The following is a 27,739-nucleotide window of genomic DNA, read 5'->3' as shown; positions in this document are numbered from 1 at the left end:
TCAGAACGCCCATGGTAGAGAGAGAGAACCAATTCCTGCGAGGTTTCTTCTGAGCTCCACACGTCACCCATGGTACCTGTTTTCCCTAACCCTCATGAAACAAACAAATACATACATACATACATAAATGTCTTTTTTTTTTTTTTAAAGAAAAGGAAAATTTGGCGGCTAGAGAGTGGTTAAGGGCACTGACTGCTTTTCCAGAGGTTCTGAGTTCAATTCCCAGCAACCACATGGTGGTTCACAACCATCTACAATGTGACCTAATGTGCACTGTATACATAATAAAGAAAAGAAAAGAAAAGAAAAAAAGAAAAAGCAAAGGCAATCTTCTCAGACATGTATTCACTTCATTCTTTGTGTATTTGGAGATATGAAGAGCCCCTCCCCCAAAGATTCAGTGTTTGGGACAGTCAGAAACCTCCCACTGGGCAGAAATTGGGTCTCATGCCCAAGCCTCTAGTTTCAGTATGGATTTTGGGTTTTTTGTTTGTTTGTTTGTTGGTTGGTTGGTTTGTTGGTTTGTTTTTCGAGATGGGGTTTCTCTGTACAGCCTTGGCTGTCGTGGACTCACTTTGTAGACCTGTATGGGTTTATTCGTCGTCACTATGGTTTGCATGCCTGGAGCAAGGTAAATGAGCGACAACTGTGTGAGTCACAGGGAGTCCCCTGTTGGAGGGCACGTCATCATAGCCCCTGCCATTACGATTATTATTTCTCCTGTTTACTGTCACGGGCAAGGGACCCCGCCATTCTCTGCGGTTGGCAGACAGCCGAGGTATAGAGCTATACACATCAGTGTCTGTACAGCATGACTGAGCACCACGTATGCGCTCCTCCTGGAATTCAACCGGAAGACGACAGCATCTCCCTCCAGGAAGACACAATTCAATAACCTCGGCTGACAGACTTACAGGGAATGCTTCAGCGTAGCTCACAGCCACTGGCTCTCGAGGTTAAGGGGTGGACTCAGTCCCAGATATATTAGCCCAAGGAAATAATTTCTACCCCAATTTCCCCAAACTCCCACAACAGAAGAGCACGGTGTTGTACAGAGAGCAAGGCAGAGTGGCCACGCTGGGCTCGGTCTAGATTTTAAAGTTCTCATCTGTGGCCTGAGGGATTGAATGAGACCTCTCTGAGAAACTCCTTTAGGGTTTTAGCATCTCCTACATTTATCACAGGTGGCGGAAGCTGATTTGAGATGTTCTGATCACACACTCGCGCATACACACAGACACACACACACACACACACACACACACACACACAAAATCTTTAAAGGTTTTCATATCCTAGTGACTTAATGAAGAAGCAGTTAAAGATGTATCCTACCCTGATATAAGCTAATTGCTTTTTGTGGTCACCGTTGTTGCTATTTTATGTTTACATTGTTCTACATTCTAAAAAATTTAGAATATATTTCTAATTTTTTTTTTTTTACAAAGTTCTTTCACTATCTACTCTTCCCCATTTCTACTCTTCCCCATTTGGTAAACATATGCGCCTCAGATTGTTTTCGACCATCTATTAAATGACAATAGCAAAAGGGAAGGAAACGTTTGCAATTCCTTAGCTTTGGTCTCCACAGGGAAACCTATTATACCTTCTTAAAGTCTTTGGCTTCCCCCCCACCCCCACCCCCTCTACCCACCCACCACCAGCTCCCAAGCAAACATCCTAGGAAAAGGAGGAAATTACAGCAGACACCAGAAAGTCCACACGCGGCACCTCTGCCCATCTCTCTACTTTTCCACATCCCGTGCCTCTTCTGGAACAAAGAGTTGAAGATTGATGCTTTCAGGGATAATGAAGCCTGGGGCCACTTTTAAGGCGGACCAATGAGTTTGCCGCTTCTTCTCTGCGTGGGCCAAGAGATGGGAGAGAAATCAGCAGATTTCCGTGTGTTAATGTTCAACTAGTACAGTGCCGGCTATAAAGCACGGGGCCGACGAGAGTGGCTTGACAGGGCCCGCCCTTCCAGGCTATTGAAGTAGGCCTGTACTTGCCGTGTAAGTCCCCTTGTCTAATTAGCTACTGCGCTGTCCCCCGCCTCCCCGCGCCTGACGGAGACTTCCTCGAGGAAAAGTCTTGTCACTGAGCATGATGAAGTGGGGCTTGATTGTGCTACAAGATGTCCTGTAGATGCGGGCCGGACTGCTGAGACTAGTCATCAACTTTGCAGATTCCAGCACCGGGGCTCAACGGCCCGCCCAGGCGCTTTGCAGACGTCAGCATGAGAGATCTCTGGCCGCTGACAGCGAACAAGGAATGGCTTTGTGGACATTTATTTCTAAGGTCTAGGCACCATAGCCAGCACCCTGAGCATGCTTGAGAAGGGCATCCTCCTAAGAGAAAGAACACCAGCCTTTTCCTTCTGCCTGTGACCAATCTGTTAGCCGTGTGACAACTGCTTACAAGGTTTCCTTTCTCTCTGCTCAACCAATTCTCTGCTCCCCCTAGTCACATCACTAACTGTGTCTCTGGAAAACTTACGGAGGTCGACCCAGTTTTCCTGCTTATAAAGTGGTGTGAATGGACCTAGAAAGGAGTGTGCGTGCCCATTTGTGTCAGCGATGATGAAATCGTGATGTCCGAACCCATCTTTCTCAAAATCAAAGTGATACAAAGCCGCCTGCTTGTAAGCTCCATTCATGCAGTGGTTAGGCATGGGTTCAGAGACAGTAGGTCGGCTCTAGAAGGTTCTAGGTAGCAAGGATGTTCCAACGCAGTCTTGCTAGCTGGGTCCAAGATTTGCCAGTGTCTTTTCTCACCCCTTCGATGAGCACTCATCATACTTCTGTGGTGACAAAAGCTACTCCAAGCAGCACTTTGAAAGAAAAAGGTTGTGGGTCTGATACTGATACCATAAACATTGTGTCACCGTCGTGCAATTATAATTCAAACCAGAAAGCAGCATCAACTGTCAAAATGAAGATTTTTTTTTTTTTTTTTTTTTTTTTTAGTTCAGAAAACACCAGTTAAGAATACTTGCAGGCTGGGGAAATGGCTTCGTGGATGAAAGCACTTGCTGTACAAACATGAGGGTTTGAGTCCACCCCCCGCCCCAAACACACTGAAAATCAGAACATCTTAAATCTCAGTATTCCCATGAGGACATGGGAAATAGAGACAGGCTGGAGGATGCCCAGGAGCTTCCTGGCATCCACAGTGGAAAAATAACACAAGGTGAAGGCAAGAGCTGATGTCCAAGGCTGTCCTCTGACCCACCCCCATATTATGACATGTACACACCTGCTTCATATACATAAATATATATGTATATAGAGAGGAAGGTTAAAACAGTAAAATTTCACAGGTACAAGAGATCCTGTGATCCTAGCTCTCGGAGAGTGAGGCAGGAGGATCTTGAATATTAGCATTTACATGAAGTACTGCCCAGTCCATTTGCACTCTCATTTCATGAAAGGAACCTGAGACACATGTCCCCTGCATCCAAATGTGCCTTTCAGTGCTCCGAAGTGCTCAACCTAAGCCGTCCATGGAACTTCTTGGGGCTCCAGTTTGCATCTTCCTCCAGTTGGCCTGCGGCTGATGAAATTTTCCTAAACTGGAGGGCAATGAAGGAGAACAGGCTTATTTCATAAAGCTGATTAACAATTTAAATAGACATGAGGGTTTTATAAAGATTTACATGTAATTGTAGGGAAATTCAAATTTTATGCAAGAAAAACAAGGTACCGAATGATACATAGAGTATCTATGTGTATGTGTGTGTGTGTGTGCACGGAACACGGAATAAAGTTCTGTGATTATATGTCTCAACTAACAAAAGATGCTTAAACAACTTTCTTTAGACTAGAACAGGATAGAGGAGCCTAGAGCTAGCAGATGTTTTTTAAAAAAAGTGTAAATTTTCACTTTACTTAACTTGGGTGGTGTTTTGATTTTTTATAGAGAGAATTTGTCTTGCTAGTTTTCAATGTTTTAATATTTTTATTGTGTGTGCATACACCCCCACAAGGTGTTGTGCAGTGTACATGCCATATGGGGGGGCTAGGGACAACTCTGTAAAGTCAGCTCTCTGCTTCCACCTGGACGTGGGTTCCAGGCTTACACAGCACCCCATTAGGCACCATCTCACTAGCCCTGCAAGTACTGTTTTATAGTGATGTCTCTCTATGAATATAAGCCTTCGTCTACTCCAATTCATTAGCCACGGTCCTTTGTCACCCTAAGCATCTCCTTCTTGCAAATTTTGCTAAAACAAAAAGATAGCTGGGTGTCTCCGCATGCATGTGCAGCCCTAACACCAGAGAGCCTCAAGTGGGAGGAGCTGTGGAGTGCAGGTGTTCGAGACTACCATGCGCACCACAACAGGAGTCCTCCCTAAACAAACAGCAGAATAAACAGCAACAAAGAAACATTAGGCGTGTAAAGCTACCAAATTCAAATCTTGAGCTACATTGTTATGGCTCAATAACAATGCATAAATCTTTATCATCAGTCATGTCCATGGTACAAATACTATTGTAGAATATTGACTAAGTTTTTAAAACACTCTACACAAGAAACAAAAATAGACATATGTCAATACACTGGAGTTCTCTTGAAGTGTATATATAAGCATGCACAAACTAAAAACTCATTTCTGTGGTAGGTCAATTCTATATTTAAAAGTAGTTAAAAGGCCAGGCAGTGGTGGTACATGCCTTTAACCCTAGCAGAGGTGGGTGCATCTCTGAGTTAGAGGCCAGCCTGGTCTACAGAGTGAGTTCCAGAACAACCAAGTCTATACAGAGAAACCCTGCCTCAAAAAACAAAAATAAAATAAAATAAGTTACAAAATTATGCTCTTCAAGCGCATGGACTACTCTCGCAGAGGGCCCAGTTCTGGTTCCTAATACCCACACCACAGCTCACAATCATCTGTAACTCCAGTCCCAGGGCATCTGGCACCCTCTTTTTGCCTCTGTGAGCACTAAGCATGTACATGGTGCATCCACATACATGTAGACAGGCACTTACACACAAAATACAATTAAAATAAATATATATTTTTAATTTCATCATCTTAGTTATTGACAACTTTATTCTTCAAACCACATATGATTGGGAATGGGAGAAAAAAGATTGCAGGCTTTCGGACACCTCCTAGTAACATTATCTGCTAATTGTGCTTTCACTGTCTTCTAAAGAATGGCAACTGTTTCCTATTAGCTGAGCACTGCAATCCCAGCAGTTGGAAGGAGAAGCATCAGGAGTTATCTTCGGCTACTTGAGTAGCTTAGGCTACATGAAACATTGTCTTAAAAGAAAAAAGAGAACACAGTGCCAGTGAGGTGGCTCGGTGGGTGAAAGCACATGCTACCAAGGCTGACAACCTGAGCTCAACTCCAGGAACCGTCATGGCGGAGGGAGAGCATAGACTTCTGAAAAGTGTCCTCGGACCAACACACACACACACACACACACATACACACACACACACACACACACACACACTCTAAATATATGAAAAATATTAAATATCAAACAATAAGTATACTTCTATTAAATATCAAACAATAAATGCACTTTTACTACATCTTATGCTTGACAATTGAACATTTAAAGTTTTTAAATTGTAATTCAATTATTCCCCAAAAGAAAACAAAAACAAAAACAAACCAGCAATAAAGACAAATCCAAACTGTTGTCGTACTTATGTAGGGAAATCATGAGAGAACACGGCTAAGCCGTCGCTTGCACTAATAACAACTAGGTAGCCGTCATTTTTAAAAACAATGTCACAAAAGCTATTTCCAGGCTGTCACGCTCAAGAATAATTAGTTTCCATCAAAGCAACAGATTATCTGTTCGTGTTGTCCAGTGGGTCATTACGATGAACAACCAATACAGATAAATGATTTCTAATCTCTCCTCTCTCTTCTATCCGGCTGATGGATGCTTATAACATCTCCGATATTATAAGGTAGAAAAATTATGCTGACATTTAGAAGCAAACGCGCCGAAAGATAAAACTAAGTACAACGCATGCCCCACACTACTGGGGGAAGAAAAGAGCTACCTAAAGACAAATAGAACTGAAAACCAAATGGCAATCAGCACCAAGGGAGAATTATAGGCAACAACGTCTATACCTCGTGGGTGGTAGGCAGGTCAATTAATTATATGAAAAGAAGGGGAGGACCCAGGCATTTCCGTAAGACACATTAGTAAGAGGAATATTGACTTAAGCATCTTTGAAATTCTATGCCCTAAAAGAAGACAAAGGCGTTTCCCTGGCATTGATTGGCTCCCGAATCAGGCTGACTTGAATGAGAAATGCCTGGGCCACAGATGATACCAAGAGCCTGCAATTACTTACAGCTCACAGGTACTGGGATTAGCAGATTACAGCTCTTCCATGTGGCTCCGTATTCATGATGTGTTTATCAGCTAAGATTGGAAAGGAGCCATTTCGTTCATCCTAAATCCGAGACAGCAATTTGGTCCACGCAACCTTGAGCTCACCGCATTAGTAGCCATCACTTAGAGGAACTCCTGCGACCAGGGACAAACATCTGAAAGTGAGACAAGGACACCTGTAGGTTAGTCACAGTCAGCTTCAGGTGAGGCTTCCACTCTTAGCAGAAGTGGAGGATCTTGTAGATCTCCTTGAGAGCCTATGGCAACAGGCTTCTTCTTAGAAAAGCCCACTCGCCTCTCTACTTGCCAGGGCTGCAGAGATGGCTCCGCCATTAAGAGCGCTTGTTGGCCTTGTAGCCGACTCAGGGTTAGTTCCCAGCACCCACATCAGGATCACAATGGCCTATAACCCCAGCTGCACAGGATCTCATGCCCTCTTCCGGATCCATGCATACATGCACATATCCACTTTCAAACATGGGGTGGCAGGGCGGGGTGGGGGGTGGAACCTTAAGAAAAAAAAAAAGAGAAATTTCCACTCACTGCTATTTTTCCTACCAACTTCAATGCTGTTGAAATCTTTGTTACAGATAAAGCTTATTAGGTTTTTTTTTTTTTTTCCTTCTGAAAAATTGCAGTTTTCGCTGGGGTGGTGGTGGTGGCACACACCTTTAATCCCAGCACTCAGGAGGCAAAGGCAGAGGCAGAGGAAGGTGGATCAATGTGAGTTCGAGGCCAGCCTGGTCTACAAAGTGAATCCAGGACAGCGAAGGCTACACAGAGAAGCTCTGTCTTGAAAAAACAAAAGCAAAAACAAAACAAGAAAACAAACAAACAAACAAAAAAATCGCAATTTTCCAAGAATATGTTCTAGATTCCTTCTATTAACTAGCAAACAACTGCAAGAATATGTATGTTCCCTCTGCAAATGCAATGAAGAACCTGGATGGTCAGAAAAGAGAGAGAGTAAGGGAATCCAAATAATGAATGCAGTTTAGTTAATGGTACTGTGAAAGCCAATGCTAAGATCTTAGTTTTTATAGCTATGTCGTAGCTACAAAAGATGCAACAGTTTGGGGCGGGGAATGTTGGAATGTGCTATTTCATCTTTACAACCATTCAATAATTATTTTCAAAATAAAAAGTAAGAAAATAAAGAGCTCCCAGGAATTAGCCCCTTTGACCCCAATCACACTTGGGGAGTAATGATTTCCAGACATAGTGGTACATACTTGGTCCCAGAACTTGTGACGCTGGGGCAGGAGAATCACCGGTTCACTGTCAGCTTAAGCTATGCAGTGAGATCCTGTCACAGAACTAATTAAACTAATTAGAGTAAACTAAAAATGTTAAACTAATAGAAAAATAGCAAAGTGGTTCCTTGTATGTTCACAATGGAGTAAAAAAAAAAAGTTCACTGCAAAAAAAAAAAAAATCCCAATAGCAAGACTGAAGAATTATCAGAAATAAATTGTAGGCTTTGTGAATGTTTCACACAAACGCACGTGCGCACACAGGCATGCATATTTCTAAGGGACATCTGGCAATGTCTGGAAACCTTAGTTGTTCCAGCTGTAGGGGTGTGCTATGACCATCTAACAGATAAGGGCCACACATGATGCTAAATATCCCACAATGCACAGCAAAGCCCTAGAGAACCACCCTACCCAAAGTGTCAATCATCCTGAGGCTGAGAAAGATAGCGTGAAACAACTATAACCACATGCAGAGGAGATAGAAAGGAGCACAGGAAGCCCCAGGCCAGGCCCTCATTTTGGACCACGGGGAAACTAGAGGTTCTGACAAGAAATGAACAGTCAGAGGGTGGCAGCCACCACAGGATAGTTTCTGCAGGCCAGAACTGCATGTCAACCCCCCTCTCTTCCAGGGCTGCCTCTACTAGTACCCAAGTCTTCTTCCCTTGTGTCTCAATTCGGCTCAAGTCCAACCTCGGGAACCCTTGTAGCCAGGTCCTAAAGTTCACTCATGGTCTCTACACGAGTTCTCCATCCCCAAAACTCATTGAACTTCTAAAGATTATTTTTTAATTGACTATAATATATACTACCTTTTACCTGGATCTTGGTAAATATGGACTTTTAGGGTTTTTTTTTTTTTTGAGGGTTGGTGGGATTGTCTGTTTGTTTGTTTGTCTGATTGCATAGCATATGACCGATGCAGCCTTATTCCTTTGAGTCTGGGACACCATCAGTTCATGACAGGTCTTTATTTTACATACCACAAAAATGAAGAGATGCTTTCAATCAACCAAGCTGTTATGTACTAGGCTACCATCAGTCATTCGAACTGCAGGACAAACACAACACAGTCGTGAATCCGCCATCCACAGAGCAGTAATAGCTTGTCTGATCGGCGCGTTAACGCAGACAAGCTATGAACTTTCACTATCTCTGCATGAGCACAGATCTCCTCAAGTGTTTGGGATTCCTTGAAATGCTTATAGATGCCTACTCTTGTGGCTATGGCAAAACACTCTTGACAAAAAAAGAAAGAAAGAAAGAAAGAAAGAAAGAAAGAAAGAAAGAAAGAAAGAAAGAAAGAAAAAGAAAAAAGCAACATCGGGGAGAGTGGATTTATTTTAGCTCACGGTTCCTCGTTACAATCCACCACCAGGGGAAGTCACAGTGCAAGAGAGCAGTGATCACATCGCATCCACAGGAGAGCAGAGAAAATTACTACGTGCCATGTAGAGAGCAGCTGGCTCCGTCTACTTCTATACGTCCCTCCCTCAAGCCAGGATGTGGTACCACTCACTTTCACGCTGGGTCTTCTCATGGACATTCGAGCAATCAAGGCGACCCCTACAGACAGGTCCACAGACCACCAGGTATAGACAGCCATTTAAGACTCTTTCTCTGTTTTGTCACACTGACAATTAAAACTAACCACCCTAACGTCTTCTTTCTTTGTTCACCCCAGCATCGAGGGGAGTACTGTTACCCCAGAGTTGGTACTAGAAAGAGTGATGACAGTAGCATTTTGTCCCGCTACCCCCAACTGCCTAAGTGTTTACTATGATCTCGGAGAGCAGCCAGGCAAGCAAGAGCATCTCATAGCCCAGGCTCCCGACTTCTTCTTTTGGCTCTGCTTTGGAAATGTGGAGGGGAATGCCAAGGACCAATTTAGGATACAAGAGACTGATTGCTGATGCTTTTCAGACACACCCCCAACTTGTGTTTTTATCTAATGGTACCATTGTCTCCATTGCTTTAGTGGAAGCAACCAAAAATTGTCTGTTTACAATTTTAAACCACTCTAGGGCAAGTATTAACTTCCAACCATAAGCCGAGACCATCTAAGAAATATGCTTTCGATGTCATAGTGTTTGTGTGCGTGCACGTATGATGTATGTGTGCAGTGTGTATACATATGTAGCATGAGTGTGGATGCCTTGGGTACATGTGTGGAAGCCAAAAGAAGACTTCCAGTGTCCTGTTTTACCACTCTGCCTTACATGGGTGCTGTGGATTTGAACTCAGGTCCCCAATGCTTGCGCATCAAGCACAGAGCTACCTCCCCAGCCTCTAATGGTGCTTTTGATAACACTAAGGAAAATGTTTCTCTTCTTTTCTCTTTCATGATCTCAGAACAGTTTTAGAATTCATATTAAGCAAAGAGTTTATTTTTAAAGTGTGCTGCAAAATACAAAACTTCATGAGCATTCTTCATATTAGAATCCTATGAGACCTTAATTTAAGAGTGACTCAACATGTGGCTGGCTAGTGGCTGGGTCATAGATCCTAGGGGAAAAACCTGGCACCATTACTCCGCTAAATGGACCTCATTGGAAAGTGCCCCAAGCTCTTATCTTCATACCCATAGATTAGCATAGATTAGTGCCTTCATCAGAGAAGCTTCCTTTTGCAATGGTTAGTAACTAAAACACGGACCAATAGCCGGTCAATGCAGAGAATAAGAGACTGAAGTCGTCAGGTCTAAATGGGACGTCTACATCATCGTGGCCGCCTCAAGGCTCAGGGGTTGTCTTGGAAGAAGGGACCAAAAGACTGCAAGAGCCACAGAAGGTGGATGTCTTTGTTAAAAAAAAAAAAATTGTCAGAAACGATTGCCCCTTGCCGCACATGAACTCACAGTGGTTGTGACTGAATACGTAAGTCTTGCATGATGCCGAGCTAGTCAAATTCACAGTGTGGGTGTGGAAGGGCTCCTGAAAGCCCATCCTTAGCTGAAAAGCCATCCTTTGGCCGTTGGTGGCTACTGGGAAATGGAGAATGAGTTTTCTTCAGGGATATGGGCCCTAAGAAGCAACCCATGGTCTAACACAGTGGTTCTCAACCTGTGGGTCTCGACCCCTCTGGTAGCAAAACTACAGCTATAAAGTAGTAATGAAAATACTTTGATGGTTGTGGGGGGTGATCACCACAACATAAAGAACTGTACTAAAGGGTCAAAGCATTAGGAGGGTTGAGAACCATTGTAATAGATGCCCGCCCCCCCCCTTAATGTACACTAAGTGGACTCAGTGAATATGAAATTAAAAAGAGAAAGAAAGGGAGAGCTACATAGTGAGACCCAGAGAGAGAGAGAGAGAGAGAGAGAGAGAGAGAGAGAGATCATATATGTATGAAGATAAATAAAATATTTAATGCAAAGAAATTGATGAGCTATCACACCAACATTAAGAAGAGTTTCAACAAATGAATAAATTATATTTTCCTAGCCCTTGCCTCAAATTCTGACAACACTGCCCATTTCCATGGTGAGTTCATTTCACAAAGCTTTGCACGTAGATCCGTCTCCACTTCCCTTCTCACGCTCTCCGGCTCGTGTCTTTTGCCATCTCCCTCAGCCAGCCTCCATAATGAGAAGGTTAATGCCAGCATAGTTTCCTCGGACACTTGGCTATTAAGCAGCATTCTAATGTTAAACACTTATTTCTGTTTTATTTTTGCTAACGAGCTGAACGAAGCTTCCTCCCTGTTGTAGTAGCTCTGCAATAACCCAGCCCTTTGCATCCACAAAAAAAAAAAAAAAATGCTTAATCTAGGACGCCTCCCCAGAAGTGTGAGGACTTTTTTCTGAAGAATGAACATTACTGTAGTAAGACGCCTCAATAGTCTATAATAGTAAAAAGAGACCCCCACACACACTCCGTGTGCGCACATGCGGGTGTGTACTGGGCTACTGAGCCTGAAAAAGAGTGGGGCTGACCACAGATTAACAATACCTACCTTATATTAAAGTATACGGGCTCCCTTATACTTCTGACATGCTTTTGCAAACTGCAAATCAAAACTGCTTTGCTATCTCATCTTACACCAGTAAGAATGGCCAAGATCAATAAAATGAACGACAGCTCCTGCTGGCAAGGATGTCAGGGTAAGGAGAACATTTATCTGTTGCTGGTGGGAGTGCAAACTGGTACAGCCACTATGGAAATCAGTGTGGCGGTTCCTCGGGAACTGGAGACAGATCTACCTCAAGATCCAACTCTACCACTCTTGGCCATGTATGCAAAGGACCCTACGTCCTACCGCGGAGACACTTGCTCAACCATGTTCACTGCTGCTCTATTCATAATAGCCAGAAAGTGGAAAAAGCCGAGATGTCCATTGACTGATTGGAAAAATCAACAGATAATGAAAATGGGCAATGGAAGATGTTTAAAAATCATGAAATTTGCAGGTAAATGGGTGGAGGAGGAAAAAAAGAAAAGTCAGGCCAAGTGAGGTAACCCAGACCCAAAATGTCAACAAATATTGTATGTTTTGTTTTATATGTAGCTTTTAGCTTTTAAGCCTTGGGTAGGCTGGTTACAATCTTCATAACCGCAGAGGTTAGGTATCGAGTAAGGAAATAGAGGGGAGGGGAGAAAATGAAAATTAGTAAAATATGAGTTCTTAAGGCTGTAAGCCCACAGGCCCTGGCAGAGATCAACAATTCCAGCACATTCAAAAGACAATTTCATGAGATCCACCAGCGTGTTAATTATTTTTTACGTGTATGTGTATATGGTATGTGTGCATATATGCATGTGTATTTTGCATGGAAGTGGGTGGGCATATGTGTGTGTATATTGCCATTATGTGTCTGTGTGTGTTTGTGAGAGAGAGAGAGAGACACACACACAGACAGACAGACCGACAGACAGACAGAGGGAAGCCCTAAGGTTAATGCTGAGAGCCTTCCTGGATCTCATTCATCCTCCACCCTGTTCACTGAGTCAGTCTCTCGCAGAGCTTGCCAATATGGTTAGTCCAACCAGCTTGCTCTAGACTAGAGATGCCGCATCTCCCATCTTCCGCATGCTGGAATCACAGGCAGGCCACCACACCCACCTGGCACCTGTGTGGGTTTGGAGGACCCAAACTCCAGCTCTCACACCTGTCCAGCACATGCTCTCTTCACTGAGCCACATCCCTAGCACCGATGTGAGTTACTTTCACAGATGAAATAAAGTCTGTCAAAGGGCAGGGGGTGGGGATGGGGGGTGAGATGCCATTAGATTCTTTAAGTGAATCTTGACCTGGCTGGTCACAGGCTCACCGATGGTATGGTTACCTCTGCAAACCCCAGCAAGTTCATCAAGCGTTGAGTAGGGGCAGTTAATTGTTCTCCCGTAATGAGACTGTGGACTCTGTTCTGGGAGTGACTCACTCTGAGTTTATTTAGAAATTGAGGGTGGCTCCCCGTGTTCAGACAAATTGGATAGTTTGCCACATCACCACCATTACCGCCACCTCCGCCATTGGGCTTCCTTCCAAAACATTCAGCGAAGCTCCTCTAGAAACACAAGCCACACAGTTCTCTCTGAGTCACAAGGAGCAAGCAGCACTCAAGCCCACAGCCCAGGTTCTCTCCCCTGACTTTCAGAGCAGCATTAACGACTTGAATTCATCCCAGCACAACTTCCTGTAGATTACATTTGTGTGTGTGTGTGTGTGTGTGTGTGTGTGTGTGTGTGTGTGTGTGTGTGTGCACATCAGCTTTTCCTTATGTCTATTCCTTATGTACCACTGTCACGGGTCCCACATGATGGTCTGGAACGAACCTTCTCTTATGGACCCCTCCATATACACATCCTATACATTAAATATCAATCTTCAAACAGGCCTTGATCCCATCTCTCTGTGCCCTCTTTGCCTGCCCAATATGTCCTGCAGGAGATGAGTGGATAATGAACTGTAGCACACCCACACTAGAATGTTATTCCGTGTGTTGAGAAAGAAGAGTTATCAGATCGGGCTTGGTAGCACACATCTGCCATCTAAGCATGAGAGGGGCTGAGGCGGGAAGATCGTGTATTTGAGGCCACATTGGGACCCTGTTCTCACCACCACTGTCCTCCAAAACAAGAGCTATGAAATAATGAAAAGCCCTGCGTGCATCATTAAGTGAAGGAAGCCAATTTGAAAAGGCTACAGGGCATATGATTCCAGCTATGTGACCTGCTAGACAAGGAAATGGGGCTGTCCAAGGTTAGGGAAGGAAGGATGACCTGGTGCCTACAGAGGATTTCAGGGTAGTTGAGTTACTGTGCATGATGCTCTAACGATGGGCTTGTGACATTGAACACTGGTCCAACCCACTGAACATACAACAGCAAGAGTGACTCTAAGGTAAATCAGGTGGTGAGGGTGTGTCTGTGTAGACTCATCAATAGTAACAAATACCATCACTCTCTTGGGGAATGTGGATAATGGGGGAGGCTGTGAGGTGGATACTACTAACTGAGCCATCTGTGTAACAGTCCCTAATAAAATTGGGTTTTAAAGTTAGTAGACCACTTACCTTGTAACCCTGAAGGCTTAGGTTTGATACCTAGACCCCATGCAGAAACATCCGACTGTGTGTGTGTGGGTGGGGTAGGGGGTTAACAGAGACAGAAGGATCCCTGAGGCTCACTAGCCTAACATAATTGGAGAGCTCCAGACCAGAGAGAGAGAGACCCTGGTCAATAAATCAGGTGGACTCCCTGAGAAACAACACCTGGGGTTGACCTCTGACCTCTATATGCAAGCAAACACATGAACCACACAGTTCTATATGCAATCTCTCTCTCTCTCTCTCTCTCTCTCTCTCTCTCTCTCTCTCTCTCTCTCTCTCTCTCACACACACACACACACACACACACACACAGAGTTAAATCTATAAGACAGCAACATCACATGCCCACCTCCTTCATCTGGTTGGCTCTTTCCATGAAGGTGCAGCCAGGGGTCACCTCTTCAGAAGCTTGTCTCTGTCTACTTTGTCTCCTCATCTTAACCTTGGGTACTTGAGAGCAATGTTATTTCTCTTTGGAGCCTTATCTCCAAGCACAAGCCCATAGCAGAGACTCCAAAAAAAAAAATGTAAATTAAAGGCACCAAGTAGCAAGCCAGTGGGAATTTGGTTCCCATGACTCTCAAAGAGGGAGAGAACAGACTCCCAAGACTTTTCCTCTGACCTCCATTGGAATGGTAGAGTAGGGGGTGTTAAAAAGATTATTCAAAGATGTCGGTTAAATGAATATGTGAGTGAGAAAGTCCTTGCCAATGCACCATGGTTTGGTGAAGAAAAATTTTAGTTGACTTCTGTAACTAGCCAATGAGGAGAGATGCATCCTAAAAGAAGAGAAACCCATCCAGTACATTCTACCATATTCCAGAAGTCTCAGGGATAAGCAGTGTTAAAAAGCCAGGCATCCTATAACTCAAAATGGAGTTAAAAGGAAAATAGCCCCTCTACAAATCCTGCTTTCAACTCACACTCCACCATGATTGAAGACAAAAAAAAAAAAAAAAAATGAAAGCTCTTGTTCAGACCAGGTGAACAGCTCCAACAAGCACCCCCGCCCCTCCCTGCTCTCTGCCCACACACACAGAAGGGCAGAAAGTACCAGGTTGGAGAGAAAGCCTCGCTGTGGATGCAGTCATGGAGAAAAAAGAAACTCCCCTGGCTCCAATTTACAGTCACAAAACAAAACCCGACTTTATAGACATAAAGAGTATATACATGGAGGAGAATAAAGACTCAAGGGCTCCTTCGGCAGGCAGGCATCCACCTAATGCAGGGTTTGAAAGGAGTCATTTGTAGCTAGGAGGTGGTGCTCCCGCGCAAGGCGTGGGCTACAGTTTTCCTCCCACCCCTCCAAGTAAACGTTTTGAAAATGCCTCTGATTTAGGCCTGTCTAGCATACACAGACACAGGACTCGAGGATGAGTCCTGTCATACGAGGCAGAGAAGAAGCTAGCAGCGATGTGCAGTAGCAAATCGGGAGGGGTTGGGTGGGAGGAGCTCATTCTCGGTCACTTCTTTGCTCTTTGTTGTCCTTTTCTGCCTAAAATTTCCCATTGCCCCAAACCCTCAAGGATATGGTTGATGGATAGGTTTGGGGGTTTTCGCCTTGCAACAATACCAGCTTTTTTTAAAAAGAGATTTCTCTAAGGCTTCAAACTCATATAAAGCATGTGGCAGAAAGCCTGGCACACAGCAGGCTCCAAAAGCAGGCACAGAAGACTGACGGAAGGCAGGGCCTCTCGCTCCTGGGAGGTAGGCATGTGGGTTGTGGGGTCCAGCCTGTGGTTTAAGGCCTCCTCCAGCCTATAGTTCCAAAGCTAACTCCAAGTAAGTTTGTAAATACCACCTATGAGCTCAAATTACGCTACAAAACTGGATATGTCACGTGGTTACTCTCTTTGCTCCAAGTCCTAAAATGGTCTTCTTGTGATGCTACATCTTATAGTGAAAAGAATTCATTTCTTAACTGTAAGTGATTCAATATAAAAAAATATATATAAAGCAGGGCTGGTGAGATGGCTTCATAGGTAAAGTGCTTGCCACACAAGCCTAGTGGCCTGAGTTTGGTCCCGAAACCTATACAAAGGTGAAAGGAGAAACCAGAGTCCTGGGTGTTCTCCTCTGACCTCCACAGGCATGCCGAAAGGGTGAAAAAGTGGTGCTGAGGACTGAGGGAAAGTTACCAAGGGCAAGACGTTGTGCCACACTGGCAGTCTCCAAAGTGTAAGTGTTCAACTTGACCGAGGAGACAGTGAGATAAAAACAAATGCAAATTTAAAAATGTGAAAAGCAGGAGCCTTTCTGGAGAAATGAATGAGCTCTAGTTTTGTTTCTGTTGCTGTGTCAAACACCCTGACAAAGAGCAACCGAGGAGAAGAAGGGAGTTAAGGGGAATTGCGGGTTTCAGTCCACCATTTCGGGGACACGAGGCATCTCGTCACATCCAGTCAAGAGAAAAAAGAGGATAATCATGCTATATACGCCTAAATATAAAGACGGCTTTCTCCACTTCTCTACAAGCTCAGGGCTATACCTAGACACTGGTGCCAGCCACGGTGAAATGAGTCAATTAACAATCAAGACAGTTGCCCCACAGACATGCCCACGGGCCAACCTGCCCTGCTCACTGCCCATTGAGACTGTCTTCTTAGGTAAGTCTAGATTGCACCGAGATTGGTGTGATGCCTTAGGTGATGTGAGCACTTGCTGCTGGTCCAAAGGGCCCAAGTTCTGTTCCCAACACCCACCCAGTAGCTCACACCTATCTGTAACTCCAATGCCACGGTAGCTACTGCTTTTTTTTTTTTCACCAACACATAACATTTGGTTTTATAAACAGTTGACCACTGTATTGACTGCATACGAAGAGGCTGAGGTTGGGGAGGGCATTGAAAGTACAGAACCCAAAATTGGAGGCAGGTTAGCCTCACGATTTTAGTTAAAGTCGTCCAAAAGAAACCAGAGCTCTAGAAGTATAATTCTTAGGGTCTTCTAGAATAACTTCTTGATAAACTAACACTCCTTTCCTTCTTGGGACTTTGTTATCAAACTCCATAATCTGCTTAAAAGGGTGGGGATAGTCACTGTTGCTCAGAGCTGTCAGCTCTAAGCCAAGCCTTCATAATTCCATACAAAATTATTCATATTTTTTCAAAAGAAAAGGCGATGAGAAATGAGACAATATATTAGAGGAAATCAAATAAATTTACAATAAAAGATCATTAGGAAATGAAATCTTGTCAGCCTAGATAAATGGGCTTGATTATTACATTTAAGTCAAACTAAATTACTGTCCATGTATCTATTAAATCATTTATAAGTGTCGAAAATGGAGATGTTCAGATACCAACTGTAGGTGTAAAATCAAAGTGATTTTGATGAATTTAAACAGTCTTCTACTGTGAAGGAAAAGGAATTTTAAAAACCAAAGAATGGTATGGAATTCCTTTTCATAAACAGTTTGGAAGGTTAAAATTAGTGACATTTGTATAATTAAACATGACAGTCAGATGACTTTAGCTTCAAATAACCAGTTATGACATTTTAAAAGTTGGCGACATCTTATATTCCTTTTAGGAAAAAAAAAATTGAGATAAAATAAGTTTGTATAGGGAAAGCAATGCCTTACCCCCTCTTTTCTTCTATCCTCCTGTTTCCTCATTCTCAGCCTGGAATACATAAAGATAAAAAGAGCTGTGGTTGTGGCCCAATAGTAGCGTGCTTGACTCACATCCAAAAGGTCTTGGGTTCAAATGCCCAAACACGCCATTGACTTAATTCCATAAAGTCAAACTCTATGATAAAAATTTACTCCCTAGCCATGTGGTGATGGTGCATGTCTTTAATCCCAACCCTCAGGAGGCAGAGGCAGGTGGATCTCTGAGCTCAAGGCCAGCCTGGTCTACAGAGTGAGATCCAGGGTAGCCAGGGCTACACAGAGAAACCCTATCTAAACAAGAAAGAAAGAAAGAAAGAAAGAAAGAAAGAAAGAAAGAAAGAAAGAAAGAAACGAACACACACACATACACACACACACACACACACACACACACACACACACGGAAAAAGAAAAAGAAAAAAATTTCTTCCTTAGGAAAAAAAGAGGAATGCAATGGAATACTTCATATTTATTCTATATAATATAAAATTATATCTAGCGGGGAAAGTATTTACCATTTCAAGTTAAAGTTTACAAAAATAGTACACCCAACTTTATGCACCTAGGGCCTGAAAATATGACTCAACCACCAATAGAGTCTGGTGGGCAATACACTGGGGAGGTCTGTGAAGGTGTCTTCTCTAATAAGATACAAAAACAGAGAGAAAACCTCATCTCTTCCTGTGGATGATGGTATGAGATGTAAGCCCTGGCTCTGTGGCAGCCATCTTGTCAACATGAGAGTGAATCTCAGGATATGTTAGCACACTGGCCTGGCCCAGCCAGGCCAGCAACAGGACAGAGTGAGCCTAGGTTTTAAACAGCATCGCAAAACCACACGATCAACTCCACAACCATCCTACAAGTCTGGATAGTTAACTCCGAAAGTTTAGATAGTTAACCGTATTTACCCACAGTTAACTAGTCTAGATAGCTAACTGTCCTGAGTGTCCGTACATCTAGAAAAAAAAAAACTGAATGGCTTTCCAAGAGCATCATGTACTTTACTGATACCTTACCAAATACACAAATTCCCTTACAACTTACACACACAGCTGCACCCTAACCAGGAACACATGCTTCTCAAGATGGAAAACTGAAGGAAAAGATAAATGATGTTGTCCTGTAGGGAGGAAGGGTCACCTTCTAGAAAAGCCCCTGAGGTGAAACCATCCCTCGTCTTTTTCGAAGCCACCTTGTCACCCCTCTTACTGTTGGAAGCTAGGTAAGTTTTCTATCCTTCTTAACTCATGGTTGCCTTAAAACTTGGTGTGTGTGTGTGTGTGTGTGTGTGTGTGTGTGTGTGTGTATGTATGTTTTAAATAACCTGCTTAATGAAGATCAATGAAATATAAGGGGGTTGAGGCAGACTGTTGAGGGGTGAATACCATCAAAACACACCCTATGCATATGTGGGATGTCTAAACGAAGCCCATTATTATACAGGATTCATGTCTTATATGACAATATATATATATATATATAATATTCCTAATGCCTACACGAAACTGAGTGATGGTAACCAAGACAGTGGGACAGCTTTTCACTCAGTGTGTTTGTTTTTCAAAGCTCCTATAATGACAAATTATAAATACCCAACCCTCAATGCGCACACACGACGGGAAGATTCTCACTTCTGGCTCCCTGTGGACTCTGGGTCTCCTTGGTGAGCCTTGTCTTCTGTGTGTAACATCGTCCTATGCACTGTCAAGTTTTCTCCCTACCCCTCACCCCAGTTGTTGCTTTTTTTTCTCCTTTTTGGTGCTAATTGCATCCCCTCCCCCAAAGCTACCAGTAACACAGGATTACTGTCCGCATCCCTATTTTAATAAAGGGTTGGGAGTAAGCACTTCACCAGCTTATGTTAGGCATCTCTGTTTCAAAATTGCCTTGGCAAGCCCTGTCATTAATCATCCTTTCTCCTTGGGCCCTGACCTTCTAATGGGCCCTCTCTCTCCTCCAGAGCACTCCACAACTCCCCCACTGAGCTCCACCAGGTCCCCCCAGGGGAAACTTAAGAGTGCTCCTCACCTACTGAGCACAGTAAGCATTCTCTTTGTTTCATCCTCTTCCTGTACAATGGAGGAAACCTTTTTCCTGAAGCAAAGATACCCGTGAGGCTATTTTCTTTTCTTTTTTTCTTTCTTTCTTTCTTTCTTTTTTTTTTTTTGAAAAATAAAATCATTCATATTACATCTCAATTGCTATCCCATCCCATGCATCCTCCCATTCCTCCCTCCCTCCCACTTTCACCCCATTCCCCTTCCCTATGACTGTGACTGAGGGGGACCTCCTCCCCTTGAATATGATGCTAGGGTATCAAGCTTCTTCTTAGTAGTCTGCTATCCTTCCTCCGAGTGCCATCAGGCCTCCCCATCAAGGGGACATGGCCAGATAAGGGGCACCAGAGTTCATGTGAAAGTCAGTCCCCAGTAGAAGAATGAATAAAGAAACTGTGGTACATTTACACTATGGAATACTACTCAGCTATTAAAAACAAGGAATTTCTGAAATTTGTGGACAAATGGATTGAACTAGAAATGATCATAATGAGTGAGCTAACCCAGAAGCAGAGAGACTCAAATAGTATATACTCACTTATATCTGGACACTAGGCTATTTTCTTAAATAACTGAAAATGTTCTGTCCTCTAAGATGGACTGACACTCCCTGTGTGATACCAGGCACAACAGGTGCAATGCGTTCCCCGTTCTCATCGGCAACATTTTCCTTTGCAGTGTTGCCATCGATGCAACAGGATGTTAAAATGAGTCAGTGCCTACCTCAGGGTCCGATGAGGCTTGGTGGCCAAAGTGCCATTCTAAACGGAGCGCTAGACCACGGACAGAAGCAGGAGTCACTAGAGGGTAGTAAAAGGTTGTGAGGCCCTGATGCTTTGCCTCACCCAAGGGTACAAAAAGGTTCCGGGCACGAGGGACATGGAGGGCTTATGCAGAAAGCTGCTGGTGTGCTGTGCACTCTCTTCCCAGAAAGGGAAAGGATGGAGGGGGCAGAAAGAGGGGAGTTGAAGCAGAAGAACTCTGGCTGCTGGGCAGACATGGGGCAGCCACTGGGATGAGGCAGAGGGATGGACCCTGCTGCGGAGCCCAGTCCTGCTCAGGTCTGTTCTTAGTCGTCAAAAGCTAATAGCATTACGAAGTCCATGAAGGCTTACCAAGAAGAAAGGGGAAGGATAATTTAATTTAGACCATGTGGAAAACATTTTAGAAACACTCAAAACTGACAGCAGAAGAAACAGAATGCCTGAATAGAGCTGAACTAAATAAAGATACTAACTACATCAACCAATCTAAACTATCCAAGAAGGAACAAGGAAATCCTCAGTCCCTGGGCTTCCCCACTGGTGAAATCTACCAAATGTCTTTGAGATATGAAAGTCTCACTTTGTTGGCCAACCTAGCCTTAAATTTCTGGGCTCTAGAAATCAGCTTGTCTCAGTTGGGACTACGTGCAAGTGCCGCTCTGCCCTCCTTTCCCCCCCCCCCCCTTCTTTCCCTCACCTTAAGCATCATATCCAGGCCCGTGTGTCCCTGGTCCCTACCAAACATTTAAAGAAGTGTCAAGTATTCTCAACTACTTAATAAGAAATAGAAGCAGAATAAGGACTTCCTAATTCATTCTGTGAGGACAAGATTATACTAATGCCAAAGGCAGAAACCAGAAAAGAAGGAAATTACGGGCCCAAATATCTTACAGTTATAGATGCAAAACCTTTAACAAAATACGTAGAAGTTGAATTCAGCAGCACACTGTAGTCAAGAAATGCAAGGATGGTTCAACACAAGAAAGTCAATCAATGAATATAACATGTTAGTAAAATTAGAAAGAACAAAATACGATAATCTCAGTAGTTAGGAAAAAAACTATTTACTGACATCTAGCATGTGTTCATGGGTGGTGGGGGATACAACCTAACCAAGGATAAAGAGCAATAAAGGAAATTTTCTAAGTTGAAAAATGGCTTAGTGAAAACCCACAGCTAATGTCATGCCTAATGATAAAAAAAACAAAGGTGTCCCCTGGGGATCAGATATGAAAGGCTTGGGTTCAAGTGCTAATGCCTTAAAAAAAAAAAGTTATGTTGGATGTTTTAGCCAAGGATTAGCCAAAACAAACAGGCAAACATGTAAAAGGAACTTTTATTCTCCTGGCTCAACTGCTGTCTGGGAGGCTTACTGCCTCCTTCTGCTAACCTAGGCCTAGTCCTGGAAGCTTCTAGCCTCCTTCTGCTAACCTAGGCTTAGAATGGTTTCAGCCTCTGAGACTAACTGCTTAATGAGTTCACCCTTCCTTGTTCTTTCTGAGCTCTGGGCTGGCTGGTTCAACTCAGCTGTTCTGGCTCAAACTCTTCTCCCAGCTGACACTTAATCTGGCTTCTCTCTCAGTACTGAATTGCTCCGCTTGGCCTCAAACTAACTCATCAATCTGCTCTAGTCTTCTGGCTTCTTCTCGTTTCCTGGCTCATTCTGTCTTCACCTGGGTTCTTTCTCTGCAACCCATCTCTCTATTACATTCCTAGTTAAAAAAAACTGCCTGTTTTCTCTGAAAAACTGCCTCCTAAGTGGCTTCCCTTTGCTCTCTCTTCTCCTGAGAGTTGGGTGTATCCTACTCTGTCAAATCTTCTCTGATTCATCACCTTTTCTGACACTCAATTAGACATCACTTTCAAAGATGGGTGCATCCTTCTACACTTACCTTTGTTTGGGATTAGAGGCATGTACCACCACGCCTGGACCTAAGCTTTTCTTTCCCTGGTACACTTATTCTATACCAGGATGGCCCTGACTTCAGGTCTGTTTGCCACTGTCTCCTGGATTAAAGGCGTGTTTTTATTCCAGCAGGATCACAGAGACCTAGAAGGTCTTCGGATGTGATCTCTTGCCAGAACAACCATGTTCTGAATTGGCATTCCTCTAGAGCATCAGTATTTTTGAGGGAAAGCATCTAATTTTGCCAATGATGCATTATTTATGGAAAAGTCTTCAAGCATCCAGGTAAAACAATCCTAAAGCGAACAAATAAAGTTAGCAAGATTGAAGAATACAAGATAAAAAGCATTGTCGTATTTTATATATAACAATGAATAATTTAAATGTGAAACTATTTCTCTTATAATAGAATCCAGAAGAATGATTACTCAGGAATAAATTTGACTTGTACATTGAACAAATGCAAGACTTGTACACTGGGCCTTATAGGATAACATGGAAAGAAATTGAAGATACAAGGGAACCCATAAAGACTCAAACCCAACCTACAACTTCAATGCTGTCCCCAGTGCAGAAAAACAATCAACTGTTTTTTCACAAAAATAGAGACCATTAGCCCGGTGTGGTGGCACACACCTTTGATAGCAGCACTTAGGGAGGAGAAGATGGGGGGGGGTGGGTGGGAATGCTTGCTGTGAGTTAGAAGCCAGCATGCTCTACCAAGCCAGTCCAGGACAGCCAGGGCTACACAGAGAAACCCTATCTTGGAAAGCCGAAAACCAAACCAAACCAAACCAAAACCCACATTTATGGTAAAAACAAAACAAAACAAACAAAACCAAAACTGTGTAGAGATGCAAGGATCTCAAAAGTGGCCAAAACAACCTTGGAAAAACAATAACAGGATTGTCAGTCCCGCAGTCCCAGTGTCAACACTTGCTGCAGATGTGATGTAAGGGAAATAACTGCCCTGAAATGGGCATTTAGATCACTGCTGTATAACTGAGAGAAACAAAGAGATGTATCTGTACTCGCCCAACAGCCAGGCAGACACTACTCATGGTTAGGAAAGTTTCTTCAATAACTGGTGTCAGGTATCTTGCCACATACAAAATTAACCTAAAATGTGTCAAAAACACAGGGGGGAAAATCAGTATAAGTCTATGAGGCTTTGGATGAGGAACCATTTCGTAAACATTATACTGGCTCTCTCTCTCTCTCTCTCTCTCTCTCTCTCTCTCTCTCTCTCTCTCTCTCTCTCACACACACACACACACACACACACACACACACACACACACACACAAAGAGACAGAGATTCTTTCCTTATTTGATCAAAACATTTAAAGTTGTGTGTCAAAACACATCACCAAGAAAGTGAAAGGGCAATTTAGAGGAGCATGTGTAAGCCACCTATCTGACAAGGGTCCAGTATACGGCATAAGTGCCACTGCTGAGGGGAAAGGTCTCCTGGCCATTAGGAGCCAAGGAACACCACACAGTCACACAGGAGATGTACTGGGAAACACACAAGAGGGTGGCTGCCTGTGCTCAGCTGGACGCAGACGCAGCCGAGAACTGAGTGGGAGGCAGGCTTAGCTAGGCTTCCTTGGGGGAGGAGTTTTCCAGGGTGGGGATTGGTAAAATTTCAAGCCAATCCCAGGGGATTGGTGGGATTTTGTGCTCAACAACTGGTAAAATTTTATCTCAAGTGATTGGTGGGGTTTGGTAGGTTTGCAAACTGGGAAGTGGGCTCAAACCCTATGTACAGAACATGTAAAGAACTGGACAGCTCACTCTCCATGGTTGTGGGGAGAGTAGGGACTGCTTCCGACATGAACTCTGGTACCCCCTCTTTGACCACTTCTCCTTGGTGGGGAGGCCTGGCAGCACTCAGAGGAAGGGGGAGCAGGCTATCCAGATGAGAGCTGATAGGCTGTGGCCATATGGTGGGGGAGGAGGTTCCCTTCTGCCACAGGTCTAGGGGAGGGGAATAGGGCAGAAGAAGGAGGGAGCAGTGGAACGGGAAGATACAAGTGAGGGGATAACAATCAGGATGTAATCTGATTAAATTATTTTTTAATTAAAAATTAAAATAGAAAGAAGAATTCTGAGAAGTCAATAACAGAAGAAAAGGTTGAATTAAATCCAAAGAACAGACTTTCTGAGTCCATTTTCTGTTGACATAATTGGAAAGCATGGACTGGTGATTAATTTATAAATAATAAAGGTTTATTCAGTCCATGGTACTGGAGTAGGTCATAGGGCTGCATGTGGTGAAAGTCCTCTTAATAACAATAATAACTCTGCAGATGGGGAAGGCATGACATCACCATGCATACAAAAAGGGTGCATGGAAGGCACGGAGCTCACACTGGCTTTCGTAACAACTCTGCTCTGGAGATAATCTATCTATTAGCTCATTAATCCATGAGTAAATCCATCCACTCATGAGTCCTTATGACCTCATCTCCCCAAGAACGGTTCTGTCTGTCTTCCCAGTGGGGATTAAATTTCGTCAAAAGTTTTGGTAAGAACTTTCAAACCTCGGGAGCCTGGGATAGGTGCCACTCCAAGGAAGAGATACAAGTGGCCACAAGGCCCACGGGAAGGTATTCAGCAGCATTAGCTATTAGGGAAAATGCAACCGAAAACCACAGTGAGATCCTACGCCACACCCACCAGGAAGGCCATAATTCCAGACACGGCACAAGATAACTTACGCTGGCTCCAAATGGAGAAGCTGGGCCTCTTGTCCATTGCACAGGGAATGCAAGATAGTTCTGTCAATGTGCTGTTTCTCTCCTACCCAGGCATTCTGTCTCTGTCATGTACCTGAGAGAACTGAAATAGATGCATTATTCACAGTAGCCAAGAGGCATAAAATAAGCCAAAGATCCCATCAGTTGATGACCAGAAAAGCGAAATATGGCATGCCCATACAATGGAATATTACTTGGCTATGAAAAAATGGAGAACTGGGCCTGGCAAGATAATTCAGTGGGTAAAGGTGCTTGCTCTGCAAGCCTGGTAAACCTGAAATAATTCCCTAGACTCACAAAATGTAAAAAAAGAAAACCAATGCTACAAAGTGGTCTTCTGACCCCCCCCACCGACGCACCGTGACAAGTGTGTGCCCATATGTACGTCATGCATAGGAATAACAACAATAATAGTAATAATTGTAATAATAAGAATAATAGTAGTAGTAGTAGTAGTAGTAGTAATAATAATAATAATAATAATAATAATAATGTTTTAAAGGAAATGAAGAACATGCTAAACATGAATGAACCTTAAAAACAAGAGTGACAGGACCCAGAAACAAAAATACAAGCACCCCATGCTTCTACTTAACTTAAATGTTTGTAATGGGCACCTCACCATGAAGACAGCAAGGGAGCTAGAATTCCTCTGGGGAAGAGAAAAACCAAATTGGGAGTGATGTTCACAGGCACAGGATTTCCTTTGGGGAAGATAACAATCATTTGTACTTATGAGTGTTTGGTCCCACAGTCTTGGTAAGATACTAAAAACCACTTGGGCATATTCAAATAATGAGTTTTCTATTGCATGAATTATGACTCTGTTTAAAAAAAAAGTCAAGCCTAACAGTGGTAGGGCACACATCCACCCGCCTCTGCATTATTATTATTATTATTATTATTATTATTATTATTATTATTATTATTATTATTATTATTATTTCAAATGTGGTGTAGACTTGTCATCATAGCCCTCAGGAGATGAGGCAGGGGAATCACGAGTTCAAAGCCAACCTAAGCTAAATATCTAGACCCTGTTTTCAAACAGCAAAACAAAACAAAACCCAGAAGGTCAGTTTTCCTTCATTACTCTGTTTCCCTAGTCAGAATGTTGTAAATTTGCGCACATGGCAAAGTAACAGCAATGACTCCTCGAGGCTTATGCTCTAGGCCCCGACGTTGTCATCTAGTCTTCTTCCTCCACACGTTAGAGCCATGTATAGCTCACCTGAGTGGATGTACAGAAGAAACAGTGCTCGATGTCGGCGTGTCTTTGAAGGTCTCAATTCCCACTCTTCTCTTGGGTCTTCCTAACTGTCGTCTCAGTATCACATTTTCCAATGAACTCAATCCCATGAATAATTCATTGTGGTGAAATAGGTGGGTGTCCCTCCTCAGGAACAATGCGTGCTTCCCACACCGGTCCCCGCCACCCGGAATAGAGACGCTGCCTGCCCCAAGGGCTCCTACCCAGACTCTGTGATCCAACAGTTGCGTCCCCCTCTTCTCCGATTTGTTCTTCGGCAACTCCATTCATGCGTATTGTATTCCCATTCCCCCTTCTTCTTTGATTTCCCACGCACCCCAGTTCTCTATCCCCTGCCCTCCCACACGGGTGGGTTCCTTCCCCACGTTCACGGCTTTTGTTTTGTGACCCTCTGCTTCCTTCCTACGTGAGCCCATCAGGACCCCAACAGTTTTAAAGACTTATTTTATTTTTAATTATGTGAACTTGTGTGTGAGAGTACGTGTGTGTCGAGGGCAGGGGGATGGAGGGAGGGGCGGGGACGGGAGAGGAGGGCGTTGTGCCTGAGTACAGAGACCTGCTGCAGAAGCCAAAAGAAAGCGTGAATCACGTATAGCTGGAGTTACCAACGGCTGTGAGCCACCTGGCACGAGCGGAACAGAACTCAGGTCCTTTGCAAGAAGAACCACTGAGCTATCTTTTCCATCCCACATAGCCATGGCTGACTTGGCTCTGCACTAACCAGCCCCATCACGACCTAGCCTGTGGCCTTCCTCTCCCTCGGTACCCACCCCCACTCCTGTCTCAGCCACTGCAGAAAGCACCTTCATTATCTGTGGTGTGGTAACAGCTCTTAGAAACCGAATGACATTCAATTAAAATGATATTAGCAGCTCAGGAGTGATTTTGTTTAATTTACTCCTACTCAGATGTAAAAACATTAGCGACTTTTTTAATTGGACCTCATATGTCTACCTCCTACTCAAACTCGATGGAATTAAAGACTTTGGTGCCTAAATACCGCTTAATTTACTCCAACCCGCCCATAATGACATTAAAGATGCTTTAGGGTGGATATAGTTTCTAATCAATTTTATTCAAAAGAAATCTGAGCTCACAGGTACTATTATTAAGCATATAATAAAATCACACAAGAAATATATCTTTACAGTTGGGGATAGGGTTGTTTCTAGCAATATTAAAA

At 43.5% G+C, this 27,739-nt stretch overlaps 1 long non-coding RNA gene across 1 annotated transcript; it reads right to left on the bottom strand.

Annotated features, from left to right (window-relative positions):
• Positions 1-3,213: 3,213 nt before the first annotated feature.
• LOC311580649 lies at positions 3,214-26,936 on the bottom strand. The gene is made up of 3 exons (XR_014773538.1): positions 26,518-26,936; positions 25,248-25,368; positions 3,214-3,571 (listed from the first exon to the last, which is right to left on the bottom strand). It is a non-coding gene; the product is annotated as an uncharacterized lncRNA (long non-coding RNA).
• Between the last annotated feature and the right edge of the window lie 803 nt (positions 26,937-27,739).

The sequence above is a fragment of the Acomys minous genome, assembly GCF_964271855.1.
Source record: "Acomys minous genome assembly, chromosome: 13".
Taxonomy (NCBI): Eukaryota; Metazoa; Chordata; class Mammalia; order Rodentia; family Muridae; genus Acomys; species Acomys minous.
Note: the sequence above shows the minus strand (reverse complement) of the source record. Positions and strands in the feature narration are given on the sequence as shown.